The sequence below is a fragment of the Heptranchias perlo genome, chromosome 1, assembly GCF_035084215.1.
Source record: "Heptranchias perlo isolate sHepPer1 chromosome 1, sHepPer1.hap1, whole genome shotgun sequence".
Taxonomy (NCBI): domain Eukaryota; kingdom Metazoa; phylum Chordata; class Chondrichthyes; order Hexanchiformes; family Hexanchidae; genus Heptranchias; species Heptranchias perlo.
This window is the reverse complement of record NC_090325.1, coordinates 27988020-28007159: the sequence shown is the minus strand read 5'-3', so window position 1 is coordinate 28007159 and position 19140 is coordinate 27988020. Positions and strand designations below refer to the sequence as shown.

The 19140-nt window shown below is 43.9% G+C and overlaps 1 protein-coding gene across 6 annotated transcripts in view; it reads right to left on the bottom strand.

The window, feature by feature from the left end:
- The window catches only part of LOC137320848 (fibroblast growth factor receptor 3-like), a 181645-nt gene extending 168134 nt beyond the window's left edge, over positions 1-13511 (bottom strand). For 4 of the 6 annotated variants that reach the window (XM_067982749.1, XM_067982776.1, XM_067982804.1 and 1 more), the window contains exon 1: positions 13282-13511. The gene's annotated coding sequence lies outside the window, so the exon portion shown is untranslated. The remainder of the gene's footprint in view (positions 1-13281) is intronic. The other 2 variants (XM_067982785.1, XM_067982795.1) reach the window with 1 other exon arrangement.
- Between the last annotated feature and the right edge of the window lie 5629 nt (positions 13512-19140).

Sequence of the window (19140 nt, the reverse complement as noted above, 5' to 3'; positions counted from 1 at the left end):
GGTAAGAGGGTCGGTAACCAGAGGTCACAGATTTAAGATAATAGGCAAAAAAGCCAAGGGGGAAAATGAGGAGAATTTTTTTTTACTCAGCCGTTGAGGTAAAGTTTCCAACGGTCTTGCCATTGTCACCGATTTTACCGTTTTTCCTTTTGCTATGACTGTGCTTTGCACTGGCCAGTCTCTAATGGCGTTGCCGTGGAGTGTGGCACAGTCTGCTGCTTGTCCCATTTCTTTCCCCCTCCCCCAACCGCTCCAACATGGAGAGGAATATTTGAGATAACAAAAAAGCATTTTTTTTTTAAAACTGCTTTATTTTTTGCTTGACTTAAAAATAAATAAAACATTTGCCTGGTATGGTTTGAAAATTGCCTCTCAATAGCTGAAATCTGAGATAGAATTCAGCTGTACTGTTGCTGAGCTCAATTTGCTAGCTCTCTTTGGCATGGATTTCGTTACAAAATATAGGTCTCGATTCTGTGGCATTTGAACGACATTCGTGAAACCGCGGGGCTGCCTGGCTAAGCAGAATTGTGGCTCCCAGCATAATTGAAACACAGACGCTTGGATTTGAAACTCTGAGAATGTTTTGTAGCAGCAGTTTACTGTAATAACAGGAGCTCAGCCAGGAGCATGAATAGGAGGAGGCTCTATTGCACTTGGGGGGTGGGGGGGAAAGAGAGATTTATAGAACCAGAGAACGTATTCAATGGATTCAACCAACTCACATATTTTTACTGATTTTATTTTTGTTATTTAAAGTCTTGGTTGATAGATTTTTGTTCGGCAAGGGTATTAAGGGTTATGGAACCAAGGCGGGTAGATAGAGTTAAAATACTGATCAGCCATGATCTAATTGAATGGCAAAGCAGGCTCGAGAGGTTGAATGGCTGACTCCTGTTTCCGTATTCCTTCCTATGTTTACAAAAATCCTCCATTTCCCCTTGATGCCCATGTGTATGTTCACTGACCAGTTTGATACCGACCCATACAGACTGGGAGGGTCCTAGATTCAATTCCTGCTCTGTATTTCATGTCCCCCCCATAACTCAATAACCTGCCAACACTCGCTGTCTAGAGTCACACAAGAAGGATGGCCACTAGGGGCAAGATGGCGGCGGGCTGCTGGTGTCTATGGTGCCGAACCTCAGCAAGAATTAGAGAGAAGGCCAGTGAATATACTTACCGATTTTTCTAAATCTGTGCTCCTGCTTCCCCGAAACAGTTGTGTAGAGACAGTTTTACTATTGACTATATTAAACCTTTACAAAATACTGGTTAGGCCTCAGCTGGATTATTGTGTCCAGTTCTGGGTACCACACTTGAGGAGTGATGTCAAAGCCTTAGAGAGGGTGCAGAGGAGATTTACTAGGATGGTACCAGGGATGAAAGACTGAAGAGTTATATGAAGAGACTAGAGAAACTGGGGTTGTTCTCCTTAGAGCAGAGAAGATTAAGGGGAGATTTGATGGAGGTATTCAAAGATAGAGTAAATAAGGAGAAACTGTTTCCATTGGTAGAGGGGTCAGTAACCAAAGGATACAGAATTAAAGTAATAGGCAAAAGAACTAGAGGTGACATGAGGAAAACATTTTTTTACTCTCAGTGTGTTGTTATGATCAGGAATGAACTGCCTGAAAGGGTGGTGGAAGCAGATTCAATAATGACTTGCAAAAGGGAATTGGATAAATACTTGAAGTGGAAAAATTTGCAGGGCTATGGGGAAAGAGCAGGGGAGTGGGACTAATTGAACAGCTCTTTCAAAGAGCCAGCACAGGCATGATAGGCTGAATGGCCTCCTTCTGTGCTGTATGATTCTATGATTCCAATCATTTTGAGGAAAAAGTGAGTTTATTAGCAAACCTCTCACACTGTTTTGGAGCGTTTCTAATAGTCTCCTTGGTCAGTTATACCATGCAGTTTGTATCAATGCGATATCACCAAGGTCCAATTCGGTTGCAAGATCTGATTCAGAGAGGATGTTCCCGATGGCTGGGGAGTCCAGAACCAGGGGTCACAGTCTCAGGATAGAACCGAGATGACGAGAAATTTCTTCACTCAGAGGGTGGTGAACCTGTGGAATTATCTACCACAGAAGGCAGTGGAGGCCAAGTCATTAGCTATATTCAAGGAGATAGATATATTTCTTAATGCTAAAGGGATCAAGGGCTATGGGGAAAAAGCGGGAACAGGGTACTGAGTTAGACGATCAGCCATGATCATTTTGAATGGCGGAGCAGGCCCGAAGGGCCGAATGGCCTACTCTTGCTCCTATTTTCTATGTTTCTATGATTCCGATTCAGGCGAGTGGTGTGAGATCATTTCCAGTATGACTCCAGCTGTGAAGTGATGTTTAAAACGTTCCGCCTGAGAATTTTTAAAAACCATTTTTGATTTCCTGAACCAGAGTCAGCTCTCCTCTAACACTGAAATTTAACTGGTGTTCAGACACTGGTGAGCTCGGTCGCCCCTCCACAAAAAGCAACGCGAGAGCCAGCCCTGCATTATGCTGAACAGTCTCAAACTGTTACCTGTAGTTTTAGCAACACCTTCATTGAGAAAAACTAAGTTGTTGATTTATCCACAGTTAGAGTTAGAGATGCAGCGTTGGGCTATAATTTTGTATTTTCTCATTTAAACAAACAACAAAATAAAAAGTACTGGGGCCCAGGCCCTTTGGGGGGGATGTGGGGAGACAGGGGAATGTTAAATCCCCACAGTCTGTTTTTAATTTCACTGAAATTCTCTTTTTTGAAGTGATTAGCTTGGACTAAATAATTTTTTAAAAATCTGTGCCATTGTTGAAAGAAAATAAAATGTAAAAGTTTGTAACTTCTGGCAAGACTAAGCCCGAGATGGTCGAGTCAGCAATTTGCAAAGCGGAATATTAACAGCTGGAAAACAGAAAGCATCTCCACAATGAACAGCCAGCTTGGCTCCTGCTAACATCATGACGAAATGTCTCGTCACAACTTGAACTATCAACTAATCAGTAACTAAAGAGACACTAATAACAGCCACGAAGCATTCCCTCCAAAAATTAAATACCAGCAACAAAAGGCAAACTGTGTGCAACTGGGAAGTGACCAGGGTCTCAATTTAATCAGATAACTGCAGGATAGGCTATGAACTAAACTACCCCCTCCTCCAGACCATAAATTACATGGGGGGAACTAAGTCTTCTTTGCAATCTGAAGCCCAGAGACAAAGGATTGCCTCTCCCAGGGAAGCCTTTCTGTAGGATTAAGCAGCCATTGTTGGCAAAACATAAATTACAACTCCTTTACAAAACACCCCACCCTCTCAGCTGGGACCCTGCTCCTCAGGGACCAGCTCGAGTCCACTCCTGTTATCTCCAAGTGGATGAAGAGCTCACACTCAGGCCAGAGGCAGATGGAATTCTTAACCCATTTTCAGCACCTACTTTTCGGAATGAAACTGTCATAAGAGTTCAGGTTCTAACAAAGCGAAAAAACATGAGGTTCCAGTGAAGTAAAAAGTCTCTTCAGGCTCTATAAGCTTCCCAAAGATGATTCTATTTTAATTCCTGGTGAGAAAATGTCACCTCTGTCCACTAGAGGGTGCAGTTTGGTCAACAAGCTGTTGTATAATATTCTGAGTGTACTTGGTGGCTTTTATACAATTAATTATTGTATAAATATGACTGGATTATCATTACGTTGAATTTCCAAAGTCACTGTGTTCAGTGGATGCTATTTTGGTTTGATGGAGCTATTTTAATGAAGGAATCCTCTGGGAGCTTCCTCACGTCAGACTCACGGCTGCTTTTAGGACTGGAATCATTGAAAGGTTACAGCACAGAAGGAGGCCATTCGACCCATCGAGTCCGTGCCGGCTCTATGCAAGAGCGATCCAGCTAGTTCTCATAATTTAATGGTTATTTATATTTATTAAGCTTCTTCCTCTCCGCCCCTCCCCCGTAGCCTTCCTGCACCACATACATGCCGTCCTCAGATAGGCCGATAGCTGAAGACTTGATCCAGGGCCTCTCCCAATACCGACCACCAGCACAGGGCGACTCGCCCTTCCTCCCTCGGGGGAGGCGCAGTAACCATCGATTTACAGTCCACCACTTTGTGGGGCCTTTACCCACTGTGTAACATACTGCCTTAGCTTGCTTTAATATTAAAAGGTAACAAAGCTCGGCAAATGAATTCTCCACCAAAGACCCGAGCCGTGCAGACTAAGAAAATGTGCTGAGTTAACTGATCTCAGCCAAGGTGTGACAATGGAGTAACAATTGTTCTCAGCGCGCACAACTTAGTTGGTGGGGGGGGCGGGGGGGAATAAACTGAGCCAGGGCTCCTTCCTGCTCAATTCTTCATGTGTGAGTTTAGATAGTGAACATTATGCATGGTACTGGATTCATTACAACAAAGCCCAGTCCAATCCTCATCTGACGTCTACACGTGTATATCCCAGGAGGGACAACAGTCAAAAACAGTCACCTCGGTTGACTTCTCTATCCCAAGGACTTCAAGGCCAATTGTAGTGCCCCTGCCATAGCTCCGGCTGAGATTGAAGACCTCAGGACGTCCCAAAGCGCTTTACAGCCAACGAAATACTTTTGAAGTAGTTACTGTCGTAGTGTAGGAAACGCGGTAGCCAATTTGCGCACAGCAAGGTCCCACAAACAGCATCGTGAGAATGGACCATGTAATCACAGGTTCTAGTGATGTTGGCTGAGGGATAAATATTGACCAAGACAACGGGCAGAATTTCTCTGCTCTTCTTTGAAATAGTGCCATGGGATCTTTTACAACCACCTGAGAGGGCAGATGGGGGCCTCGGTTTAACGTCTCATCCAAAAGAAGGCATCTCAGACAGTGCATCACTCCCTCAGTACTGCACTGCAGTGTCAGCCTAGAGCCAGCATGTTCCTGACTGTATGGGTAAGCACCACACCTCACAGTGCATTTACCCACTGAGCTGTCAGGAAAGTGAGAGCCAGTACTTTGTGCTTGACCAGCTCTCAGTCTTATACACCAGCGTGGAATCGACAGGGCATAAGGCATAATGATATCTGCAATATTATATATATCTATATATATCAGGTAACAACCTTCACTAACAGTGACCTTTCAGTCAATTATAACAACTTACTTACTATACGGTGCCATTTTACATTTTCTTTCAACTTTTCTGATTTTAATTTTGCCTATTTTCTGCTCTTCACTGAGGTGTACAAAATTATGAGGGGCACAGATAGGATGGATACTAAGGAGCTTTTTCCCTTCGTTGAGGGTTCTATAACAAGGGGGCATAGATTCAAGGTAAAAGGCGGGAGGTTTAGAGGGGATTTGAGAAAGAACTTTTTCACCCAGAGGGTGGTTGGAGTCTGGAACTCACTGCCTGAAAGGGTTGTGGAGGCAGGAACCCTCACAACATTCAAGAAGCATTTGGATGAGCACTTGAAATGCCATAGCATACAAGGCTACGGACCAAATGCTGGAATATGGGATTAGAGTAGACAGGGCTTGATGGCCGGCGCGGACACGATGGGCCGAAGGGCCTCTATCCGTGCTGTATAACTCTATGACTACTGTCTTCTTCCAGATTTGATTCCTTGGGCCCTCCATTACCTCCTCCAAGTGCCCATTCGTAGGCTATTTGACCTTGGGGGGGGAGGGGGGGCCCATTCGCACTCCCCTGATGCCCACACTTCCAACGCGGCAAAATCAGTTAGAGGCCAGATAGCATCAAGAGTAGAAACCTGTTTGATTCCCACCCCCCTCCCTAACACAGGAGGTGCTAAGGCTAATTGTAGTGTCCCTACTATTACTATCACCCTGACTGAGATCAGCTCACTCAGGTCAGACTGGGGAACTGAACTTGTAATATTCTGGTCCGTATAGTGCCATTTACACTCTGCTTTTACCAATTGAGCAATGGGGGAAGCTACAATTATGTATAAAGAATTGTATACATAAATTATATACATATACATTGCATATACATACAAAAATTGTATACATATACATTGTACACATAGAAGTTACAACATTTAGTTAATGTGTACACATTTACAATGCCAACTGTATACTCAGATTTTTCACTAATTTCTCAAATCTCTTTTTTCCCCTGCAAACAGACTTCAAGTGCAAGAAGAGCACTCAATAGGCCAAAACCACTTGTAACAATGATAAAAGCATCTTGATGTAAAGATATCTTCTACCACAGTACATGATGGTTGGCCATTAGTGAACTATGCAGTGGCTTGCCTGCTTTTTGTCTTCATTTTTATTTCACATTTGGCTAACACGATGACCTCAGCTACTGTATGGTTGCAACAAGTTGGATCTCCTGCTGAATCTCAGGATCCCGGGTTTGAATTCATCCCTGGTTTATGGGATGTATGCCTCTCCTCTCTGCTGGTCGTCAGGTTCCAGCATGAAGCGAACCTGGGCTGCCTCGGCCCATTTCTTGATGGATGTGAGCTCACAGCATAAAATGGCCAGCCCACTGCGTGTCAGAAGTGGAGATTTCACATTGGCGCAGCGGTAAGGAGGGTGCTCTGTTAAGGTTGGGGCTCAGTTGGGGATAATCAGAGGCAACTTTAATCTGTGCCATGCCTGACCTTGGAGCACTTAAAGTGCTTGGACGGGGAACTGCTCCACTCGCAGAGCTGATCTCCCTTCATCCCCCCAAAAAAATATTGGTTATGGACAGAGTTTGTGAGATAACTATGGCAACACAATTTTCAGCAATCCAATGGCCGCTTATTTTATCTTCTCATCTACATTCTTTTAAAGGGGTAGGCCTCATTTAATCTTATCCTGTGTTTGAGTACACACTTTGCTAACAAACAATGGGAATGCAGGCAGGGGAAGGTTAATCTCTAGGTATCGCGGTATTGTTTCAGTTAAATGCCAATCTGTTCTAATCCAGGTATTATTATGAAGGCCAGATAATTGCTGTTAGTTCGTGCACTGAAAGGTCATATTGAACTCAGCTGAATCTGCTCTCATTCTCCGGTGAATTTCTGCACTGCCAGATGCCACCAACTCACTGGTCTGCCGGTTCCGTGAAACATTACGATTAGATTTTCTTTATTTCTTCCACCCACTTTCTTTTAACTCATGAAGTCATTTTAGTGACAGGAAACAGGATATTTCTTTGAAAGTGTGTCAGGTTTGATTTCAGTTGAAACTCTGAAGGGTTTTTCTTTTTTTTTAAATCGCTTTTGCATTTGTCTCCTGAAGGTGTCAATTCTTGCTCAGGTACAGTTTCATGGCTACTTCAACCAAATGGCCATCCTTTATGTGCCAGTCCAGATGGTGAGCAGGCTATTTGACTATGGAGGGCTCGTTCTCACCTGATGTTCACACAAACATAGTATTACATAGTATCTTCAGTATAGAAACAGGCCATTTGGCCCAACTGATCCATGCCGGTGTTTGTGCTCCACACGAGCTTCCTCTCACCTTGCTTCATCTCACTCTTTCAACATAACCTTCTATTCCTTCTCCCTCATGTGCTTATCTAGCTTCCCCTTAAATGCATCTATGAGAGGGGAAGCACAGTTTCCAGGAGAGGCCACTGGACAGCAGTCAGTGGTGGGAACACTGGCTGATTTTTCCCCTCCCTCCAGAGGCCAATTGTAGTTCCTCCCACTGCTGGCCTGGCTGAGATCAGCTCACTCAACACAGACTGGAACCTCTGGTGTTTACAGAAATAATGAATGATCAACAAACAGCCACGTTCACCTGATAGATACTGGGCAGGTACTGCAACCCCAACTCTCAAGCATTTTTCCACAATAACAGGCACTACTTAAAATGAAAGTTGTTTTGTTTTCCAGGAGGTTAAACCTGAACTACATTTTGGTAAGAATGTAAATAGCAGAATTATATGGATAATGGGGTCTAAAATTCCCATCGAGCTCCTGGACCTATCACTGGCAGGAAATAGGGCGGAACTTGATTCAGCCAGGAGAGGCGGCCAGGAAATTCCAGTGGAGGGAGGGGAGCTGGTGGGAAGAGTAGAGGGGTAGATCCTCTGCCTGAGCCTTCCTATATCAAGGAGACATGTTTGGGGGAATTCCCAGGCTTCTCTTGAAATTCTCCCCAGTATACAACCTGATGAGCCAGCTGAGAGCACTCGTAGGTTCTGCTACAAGCCTTTGAAAGGCTCCAAAGGGGATCAGTGACCTCGTAAAGACAGTGCGATAGCTCCTTTAGGAGCCAGAGAGTTGTGTAGCTCTTTCTCCGTGAGGCCCACTGTTGACCCTGTCCCCTCAGAGTCAGCAGACTTCGGCTTCGCTCTGCCACATTTCCCCCGGTGGAGCGGGGCTGTCGGAATTTCGGCCCTAATATACTTTTGCTCACTGACTCCTAAAATCAAATTCATGGAATAAGAGTTCCTCCAGCTGCTACAGGCAGCGATGTCATTGAAGATTTCTGCAGCACAATATTTTTGGCAGAATCATGAGCACGTGTTTCAGCTCATGATTTCACTAGAAACACCAGAAGAAATCTGCACTGATGCATTTACAATGCTGGTACTCTGTGACCTTAGAAGCTATTACCCCCAACCTTAGTTGTGTAACAACAGTTGTACTCTTGAGGAATATTGGGAAAATAGGTTTCCAATGCTTTAAGCTGCCAGTTTTGCTTGGTACTCACAAAGCAACCTGCTTTCTAGTAGTGTAAATCTAGTCACATGCACATCATTGGTATTAAATAGACAATGGGGGTCACCACTGACCAGAAACTTAACTGGATCAGCCACATAAATACTGTGGCTACTACAGCAGGTCAGAGGCTGGGTGTTCTGCGGCAAGTGACTCACCTCCTGACTCCCCAAAGCCTTTCCACCATCTACAAGGCACAAGTCAGGAGTGTATGGAATACTCTGCACTTGCTTGGATGAATGCAGCTCCAACAACACTCAAGAAGCTCGACACCATCCAGGACAAAGCAGCCTGCTTGATTGGCACCCCATCCACCACCTTAAACATTCAGTCCCCTCACCACCGGTGCACAGTGGCTGCAGTGTGTACCATCTACAAGATGCACTGCAGCAACTCGCCAAGGCTTCTTCGACAGCACCCCCAAACCCGCGACCTCTAGTACCAAGAAGAACAAGGGCAGCAGGAGTATGTATCGCTGTTACTTCACTGTCGCTGGTTCAAAATCCTGGAACTCCCTTCCTAACAGCACTGTGGGAGAATCTTCACCACACGGACTGCAGCGGTTCAAGAAGGCGGCTCACCACCACCTTCTCAAGGGCAATTAGGAATAAATGCTGGCCTTGCCAGCGACGCCCACATCCCATGAATGAATAAAAAATATTAAACTGCATTTACATTGTAAAGAAACAGTTCAGGGATCTGGGGATCAGGCGGGAATGTAGAGTTGAGGTAGATCAGCCATGTTCTTATTGAACAGCGGAGCAGGGTCGAGGGGCTGTACGGGCTACTCCTGCTCCTATTTCTTATGTTCTTATGTTCAGGTAGGAGTGAGCCTGCCTTGGCTGTTTATGTTGGACTGTGGCTCTAAAGTACTGCTGACAATAGTCATGAGTTTGCACATGTCCAGTTGTTTAAAAGTTGCTATGGCGATGTTTCGTTTTCTGGTTACAATGATCATTGGCCTCCATGGGCAAGCCAAGTGTCCAGCCCCTGCATCAGCAGCAATTTATAACTGCCTTTATATTGACATCATGCCATGCCAGTGTCATCAGCTTCTGAATTCCTTCACCCCAGCATTGGTGGCCGTACCTTCAGCTGTCTAGGCCCCAAGCTCTGGAATTCCCTCCCTAAACTTTACCACCTCTGCTTCCTCCTTTAAGATGTTCCTTAAAACCTACTTCTTTGACCAAGCTTTTGGTCACCTGTCCTAATACCTCCTTTTGTGGCTCAGTGTCAAATTTTTGTCTGATTTCGCCCCTGTCAAGTGTCTTGGGACATTTTACTAAGTTAAAGGCGCTATATAAATGCAAGTTGTTGTTGTTGAATGTGCAAGTTTGACACAGTCAGTGGCAAATCCAAAATAAACTTGCCAGATTCAATAAGACGGGTGAGATGCGGGAGAGAAGGAAAAAACAGGTCTTCCCCACTAGCTGGACTCAGCAAATGTGGCAAGTTCACTTGGCGGTTGTCACCAGCTGTGCCACATCTGCGGCACTGGCACAAACCCAAGCAGGAAAGGAGGAAAAAAAACTTGCATTTATTGTAGCGCCTCACTAAATCCTCAGGGCGTCCCACAGCGCTCCACACACCAAGATTTACAATGAAATCCAACCGGAATCAGCTAATGTTTGATGTCACCAGCCGTTGGCGTGACGATAGGACCAACCTCTCGAGGTGATACCTTGTGACGACAGAGAGCACGGCAATAGCAAAGCCCCCATTTTCCTCACGGTGATCGGCCAAAGTCAGGACTTCTGGCAACACTAAGAAAAGTGCAAGTATCACACATGCAGCACAGACTGACACAGACGTGCACACAATGGTGCAGACACACATACATACTGTGAGTATGTGCACACAACCGCAGCTCGGCCACCCGTTCAATCTACCAGGTGATGAGATGTATAATTAACTGAGGCAGGCATGTAGGTTGTCACATGTGTGTTTCTATTAGCTGATGTTTTGTATAATGTGACCACGTGGCCTGCCACTCCCTATGGGAGCGTGGAATGAGATTTACTTCGCTCCTTCCATCAAAATGCAATCACACCCTGCCAAGCAACAGAATCAAAAGTTTAACGCATAACACAAGAAGAGAGTAGGAAACTATCCAGCTAATCAAACTCGTCTCAGCATTGATGGTGCGACTATTATCGCAAGGGCCTGGAAATTACTGCAGGCCACATCTGTAGACGAACGCTTAGCATGCTCAACTATTGAAACCCAGGTTTTTACCCATTTATTTTAAGTGGATTAACTCCTCTGCCAAAACAGAGGACTGTTATACAAAAGCGTTAAGCGTCGTCTGCTGATATGGCCAGCACTCATTTCCAGGCTTGTGATGTTTCCGCAGAACAACCTGCAATTTTTTAAAAAAGAATATAATAAGTATTGTTTCACCTCAGGCATGGCTTAAATCAGAAACTGTTGCAAATAACTATTCTAAAAGTGTTTTGTGTTTTAAAAAAAAATTGCTAACATGTTGGTTGACTATATTAATATGAAGTGTTCTGGGCAGATTTAATCTTCTGTTTGCTATCCTTTTGAGGTACCTCATTGGATTGTCCTTGCCATGTTAGCTAAAGTTCCTGAACTACTCCCAATGGTCTCACCTTTTATTTGACTGACAGGAGAAACTTCTTTACTCAGAGAGCGGTGAGAATGTGGATCTTGTTACCATATGGAGTAGTTGGGGCGAATAGCACAGATGCATTTAAGAGGAAGCTAGGTAATCACATGAGGTAGAAAGGAATAGAAGGCTATGTTGATGGAATGAGATGAATTAAGGTGGGAGGAGGCTTGTGTGCAGCATAAATGCCGGCATGGAGCAGTTGGGCCGAATGGCCTGTTTCTGTGCTGTTATGCAGATTTTGGAGAAGTGAAGTGAACTTTTACCAGGTGTTAAGAACCAGTGGACCAGTATGAGCTCAGACCCACGTTCCACTCTATTAAACCCACATCTATCTGCCTCATAAAATGGATCAGCTTTAGAGTGGAATCTGGGTCGCACATAATTACCTCAGGTTCAGGATCGGGGATCAAATCGAATGAATGCATTCTTTATAGTTTCTCCAGTGTCGGATTCACTCAATCGTTTAATATTTTTATTCTAATCCAACATTACAAGGTCCAAGAGGTCAATTCACTTCTAATAATTAGCGTGTCTCTGTTTCAACCCATTTTATTTCTTTGGAGAGGACTGAACAGCTAGCCTATTTACCAAAATATATCAGAACTTCACATTTTATGTCCTACCCATAGGCCGTACTGTTCCCAGAGTTCAGTGCAATGGTGAATTTGTGTCTCTCTTAATAAAGTTATTATTTTTAAAAGTGAACCAAAAAGATTTTTTTAAAAAGCACTCGTTTTATTTACCTTTCTGGATGATTATTTATCGACTTCACAAACCTCAGGTTAAGCCCTTTGCAGGTCAACAGCGCATAATTTTAACTCCTTTGTTGCTATGGCAACATCACTACACCATGACAGCCTAGGGTTTAGTTGGATGATAACATGCTTTCATTTAGAGTTTTATTTTGTCAACAAGACCCTACACAATAGTGAGACATTATACAATGGAAAATTGCAAGTATAATAAATAATTGTAAAAACATTATAAATAGGCATCAAGCTGCAAAGGAAACTGTATTGAGGTGGATGGGGAAGAAGTTTGCACAGTAACTTGCTGCAAATACAATTTACACACTCTCTTACACTCCCTCCCACACATGTACTCACTCAGACATACAAGTTCACACACACAAATACACACTCCCTCTCACACACACAAATACACACTCCCTCTCACACACACAAATACACACTCCCCCTCACACACACTCCCTCTCACACACACAAATACACACTCCCTCTCACACACACAAATACACACTCCCTCTCACACACACAAATACACACTCCCTCTCACACACACAAATACACACTCCCTCTCACACACACTCCCTCTCACACACACAAATACACACTCCCTCTCACACACACAAATACACACTCCCTCTCACACACACAAATACACACTCCCTCTCACACACACAAATACACACTCCCTCTCACACACACTCCCTCTCACACACACAAATACACACTCCCTCTCACACACACAAATACACACTCCCTCTCACACACACAAATACACACTCCCTCTCACACACACAAATACACACTCCCTCTCACACACACAAATACACACTCCCTCTCACACACACAAATACACACTCCCTCTCACACACACTCCCTCTCACACACACAAATACACACTCCCTCTCACACACACAAATAAATTACAAATCTGTAAGCAAGTTTATCCCTACTCTCAATGGACTAAGAGATTTTAAAAGAGAAATTTACCGTTTTACAACTGAAGGAAAGCACACCATCAATTCACTGCTTTACACTGATGGTACTGAAGGCTGCCTCTGCCACTCTCCACCAAAATATCACTTCCTTTTTTCACATGTCAAAATAAACCAGAATACTGTTCTCATTCAATACTACCAGCAGGCAAAAAGCCCCAAGCTTCTACAGCTCCTTAAGTGTTTTTTTTTGGGGGGGGGGAATCATAAACAGACGATTTAAAAAAAAGTTAGATATTGGGTTTCACGGAATCCTACCTCACTTCCAGCGCTGTGTGGTCTGAAGTTGAATCAAACGTGCTAATCCTCCGCAGAATTCAGCAGTCAAGTGATAGTAACCTGACTCTGGCAATTAAAGCTTCTCTCTTTCTCTTTCTCTCTCCCTCCTCTCAGCCAGCTCCCTCTGACAGAAGAGCTTTTCAGCCTGCTCGGCTCTCCCCTCTTCTCACAGCAAACTTTCCTCCAGTCACTCACCCATTGTGAGAGCTGCTGCCGCAGAGTGTGAGATCACAGTGGCGTGGGCAGGGATACTGGATTCGGTGCAATCTGCATTTCACATGTTATGCAACGGGGCTGGGATGAGGGAGAAGCCGTCTTTTCGCATTCCATTTACCCTGTGGTGGAATGTGCAGAGAACCTGTTGGCGATCCCGCCCGGCCTTCAATGCAGACCAGTCTTTTGATTAATTTTAAATTGGGAGACGGTGTGTCGTTGCATTATCCTTTGTCTTTGTACTTGACAAGGAGGGAATCTATGTCATTAACACACTCATTTGTCACAGATCTTAACAGAATGAGCTGGCAGTGTTTATGTTAATGAGTGTAAACAATTTTACAACACCAAGTTATAGTCCAGCAATTTTATTTTAAATTCACAAGCTTTCGGAGGCTACCTCCTTCCTCAGGTGAACACCTGAGGAAGGAGGTAGCCTCCGAAAGCTTGTGAATTTAAAATAAAATTGCTGGACTATAACTTGGTGTTGTAAAATTGTTTACAATTGTCAACCCCAGTCCATCACCGGCATCGCCACATTATGTTAATGAGAACAGCTAATGGTGATTTGGTGGCACTGGAGCTCAGGGCTTCCAAAATGAAAAATGAGTCTTATTTAAAAATAATGATGAACGATTCTCTTCAGTCAGGTTCCAACTCATTTAAAATGTTTGTTTTTTGTCTTCCTCCTTTTTCGACCAATTTTCTCCCTTCTTCCTGGATGTGTTGACTCCTTGCTGGGATGCGGTGACACAGCTTCTCTCTATTGCCATGCTCAAGTGACCATTCCTTGTTTGCCCCTTGGCAGTCAGTGTTGGCAGGCTGTTCAGCTGTTAGGGGCACCACAGCCTTGGCCGATTCTCAATCGACAATCGCGCGCACGTGTTTTTCAGCAGAGGTTGCTGGACATTGATCAGGGAAGAAAAACTGGATGATATTCTACCCCGTGAGCCCAGGTACTGAGGTCAATTGTAATGTGCAGTTGTTGCTCTAATTGAGATCAGTTAACTCAGCATGGATCAGCCAATGAACCTGAACACCCATCTAGAATGCCCATCCAGTGCATCTACAGGATGCACTGCAGCAACTCCCAAAGGCTTCTTTGATAGCACCACCCAAACCAGCGACCTCTACCACCTAGAAGGACAAGGGCAGCAGGCACATGGGAACAACACCACCTGCACGTTCCCCTCCAAGTCACAAACTATCCCGACTTGGAAATATATCGCTGTTCCTTCATTGTCGCTGGGTCAAAATCCTGGAACTCCCTTCCTAACAGCACTGTGGGAGAACCGTCACCTCACGGACTGCAGCAGTTCAAGAAAGCGGCTCACCAGCACCTTCTAAAGGGCAATTAGGGATGGGCAATAAATGCCGGCCTCGCCAGCGACGCCCACATCCCATGAAATAATTTTTAAAAATGAGATTATAACCATTTCACCAATGGGAATCAGTCGCAACCCACATTACTGGGGCCGTCTAGTAACCTCAGCTGGGTGCCTGGATTATACCGTGATTCTTGTGCATGTAAATAATAATTAAGTCTGCATTTATATTGAACCATTTGTCAAAATGTCTCAAAAAGTTTCGCACAGTGAATTACTTTGAAGAGAGAAAGAACTTGCATTTATATAGTGTCTGTCACATCCTCAGCACGTCCCAAAGTGCTTCACTGCCAATGAATTAACCCGTCTCTTGTCTTTTCAGATGCTGATGGACCTGCCTTGGCTCAATGGTAGAACTCTTGCCTCTGAGTCAGAAGGTTGTGGGTTGAAGCCACACTCCAATGACTTGAGCACATAATCCAAGCTGACACTTCAGCGCAGTACTGAGGGAGGGCTGCATTTCAGAGGTGCTGTTTTACAGACAAGACATTAAACTGAGGCCCCCCTCTACCCTCTAAGGTGGATGTAAAAAATCTCATGGCCTTATTCACTGAAGAACAGGAGAGTTTTCCCTGTGTTCCCCAGCCAACATCACTTAAACAGATCAATCTCATTGGTGTTTGTGGGATCGTGATGTGTGCAAATACACCACATAAGAGTCTTTAATGTCGAAAAATCATTCCAAAGCGCTTCACGGAAGCATAATCAAACAAAAACGGACACCGACCAAAGACGGAGTGCCCTGGCCGATATTCATCCTTCAACCAACATCACTAAAAACAGATTATCTGGTCATTTATCTCATTACTGTTTGTGGGACTTTGCTGTGCGCAACTTGGCTGCTGCTTTTCCCTACATTACAAAAGTGACTACACTTCAAAAAAATAATACTTAATTGGCAGCAAAACACTTTGGGATGTCCTGAAGTTTTGAACGGCGTGATATAAATGCAAGTCTTTCTTTTTTCTTTTATTAGGATTGACTAAAAGATTGGTTAAACAGATGGGTTTTAAGGAGCATCTTAAAGGAGGAAAGGGAGGAGGAGAGGTAGAGAGGTTTAGGGATGGAATTCCAGAGCTTAGGACCTAGAAGACTGAAGACACAGTTGCTAATAGAGGGACAGAGGAAGTAGGGGATGCACAAGATGCTAGAATTGGAGGAACGCAAAGTTCTTGGAGCGTTGTAGGTTTGGAGGAGATTACAGAGGAGGGGTGAGGCCATGAAGGGATTTAAACTCAAAATTGAGGCATTGGGGGGGCCAGTCAACAAGCAGTAGGGTGATGGATGAGCGGGACTTGGTGCAGGATAGCATATGGGCAGAGAGTTTTGGGTGAGCTAAAGTTTATAGAGGGTAGAGGATGGGAGGCTGGTCAGGAGAGCATTGGAATAGTCACGTTTGCCTACATTACATCAATGACTACATTTCAACACTACTTCCTTGGCTGTGAAGGACTTTGGGAGGTCCTGAGGTTGTCAAAGATGCTATATAAATGCAAGTTCTTTCTTTTATCTGATAAAGCTGAATCTAAATTGACACCACACTTGTAAATATGTAGGGCCTCTATTTTGTTTTGGTTTATAGCCACTTGTGGGTTATGAAAGCTCTAACATTCTCAGCACCTCCTAACGTTATATTTTTGTGTGACTTTAGAGCCTTTGTGCTTCAAACCCTCAGGAAATATTTAACGAGCCCTGAAGTTTTATTTTGCTGTTGTCAGGAGCTGTTTTATGCTTAATAAGTGATATTTGACAAGTGAATTTGCCTCAGTCTCCTGTGTGTTATGATTGAATAAACACTCAAATTGGTGGTATTAACCAACTGCTTTTTTATTTCCAGAACCTCAAGAACATTCCTGTCAAAGAATAACAAAAGTAATACAAGAGAAGTATAATTACTACAATGTGCTTATTCCCATCAGGGGGTCATCGAGTGTTCAGTTAACAAATATGCAAATACCATTCATATCATCATGCAACAGGCCACAATCTTTTTCTTCTTCTTGAAAATAATTCATCTTTCCCCCTACCCACATGTATTGAAATCAAGAACCATAGCACTGTCCCAGGAACTCAATACCGTGGAACTCCTTCCCTTCTGGAATCAGCCATGGCTCAGTTGGTAGCATTCTTACCTCTGAGTCAGAAGGGTGTAGGTTCAAAGTCCCACTCCAGAGATTTCACACATAATCTAGGTTGACAATCCAATGATGCACTGTTGGAGGTGCTGTCTTTTGGATGAGACGTTAAACTGAGCCTCTGTCTACCCTCTAAGGTGGATGCAAAAGATCCCATGGCACTATTTTGAAGAAGAGCATAGGAGTTCTCCCCGGTGTCCTGGCCAATATTTATCCCTCAACCAACACTACTAAAACAGATGATCTGGTCATTATCGCATTGCTGTTTGTGGGACCTTGCTGTGCACAAATTGATTGCCGTGTTTCCTACATTACAACAGTGACTACACTTCAGAAGTACCTCATTGGCTGTAAAGCGCTTTGGGATGACTTGAGGTTGTGAAAGGCGCTATATAAATGCAAGTTCTTTCTTTCCTGCTATAATCTACAGGTTGTTTTTTTCAAAATAATCTTTTCTCGAACTTATATCTGTCCCTCACTGAGATCTACACGTGTACACTATTTAAAAAAAATTAATTCTTGAGTTAAGGGCGTAACTAGCAAGGCCGGCATTAATTGCCTATCTCTAGTTACATAGAATTACATAGAATTTTACAGCATAGAAACAGGCCATTCGGCCTAATGTTCTATGCTGGTGTTTATGCTCCACACGAGCCTCCTTCCACCTTACTTTATCTCACCCTATCAACATATAGTTCTATTTAATTCTCCCTCATGTACTTATCTAGCTCCTCCTTAATTGCCCTTGAGAAGGCGGTGGTGAGCCTTGTTCTTAAACACTGCAGTACCGTGTGGTGAAGGTGCCCCCACAGTGCCGTTAGGTAGCGAGTTCTAGGATTTTGACCCAGCGACGAGGAAGGAACAGCGATGTATGTCCAAATAGGGATGGTGTGTGACTTGGAGGGGAACTTGGAGGTGATGGTGTTCCCATTCATCTGCTGCCCACGTCCTTCTAGCTAGTGAACCCTCGACCTTCACTAGCTAGAAGGATGTGGGCAGCAGATGAAGAATGAAGCCTTGGTGATCTACTTGGAATTGTCGTATAGTGGTCAGGATTGGCAATCCTGACTGATTTTACCCTTGAATGTTAAGGTGCACTGAGGTCAATTGTAGTGCCACTACTACCACTCCTGTTAACAGAATGAGAATTGAACCTGGGGCTTATTAGTTTAGTTATGGTGAGCAAAAGCTGATCAATGAAATAACGATGAGATTTGATGAAGCCAGTGTGGTTGATGTGTACATGGACTTTCAGCGCAGGCGTTTGATAAAGTGCTACATAATAGACTTGTTTGCAAAATTGAAGCCCACGGGATTAAAAGGGCAGTGGTAGAATGGATATGAATTGGCTTAGAGACAGAAAACAGAGAGTAGTGGTGAACGTTTGTTTATCGGACTGGAGGGAAGTATACAGTGGTGTTCCCCAGGGGTCGGTATTAGGACCACTGCTCTTTTTGATATATATTAATGACCTGGACTTGGGTATAAGGGGCAGAATTTCAAAGTTTGCAGATGATACGAAGCTTGGAAATGTAGTAAACAGAGATGAGGATAGTAGCAGACTTCAGGAGGACATAGACAGACTGGTGAAATGGACAGACACATGGCCATTGAAATTTATCGCACAGAAGTGTGAAGTGATGCACTTTGGAAGGAAAAATGAGGAGAGGAAATATAAACTAAATGGTACAATTTTAAAGGGAGTATTGTGTCCAATTCTGGGGACCACCTTTTAGGAAGGATGTCAAGGCCTTGGAGAGGGGGCAGAAGAGATTTACTAGAATGGTACAGGGATGAGGACTTCAGTTATGTGGAGAGACTGTAGAAGCTGGGATTATTCTTCATACAGCAAAGAAGGTTAAGGGAAGATTTAATAAAGGTATTAAAAATTGTGAGGGGTTTTAATAGAGTAGATAGGGAGAAACTCTTTCCACTGGCAGGTGGGTCGGTAACTAGAGGTCCCAGATATGAGATAATTGGCAAACGAACCAGAGAGGAGATGAGGAGAAATTTTTTTACACAGTAAGTTGTAATAATCTGGAATGCACTGCCTGAAAGGGTGGTGGAAGCAGAATCATTTGTAACTTTCAAAAGGGAATTGGATA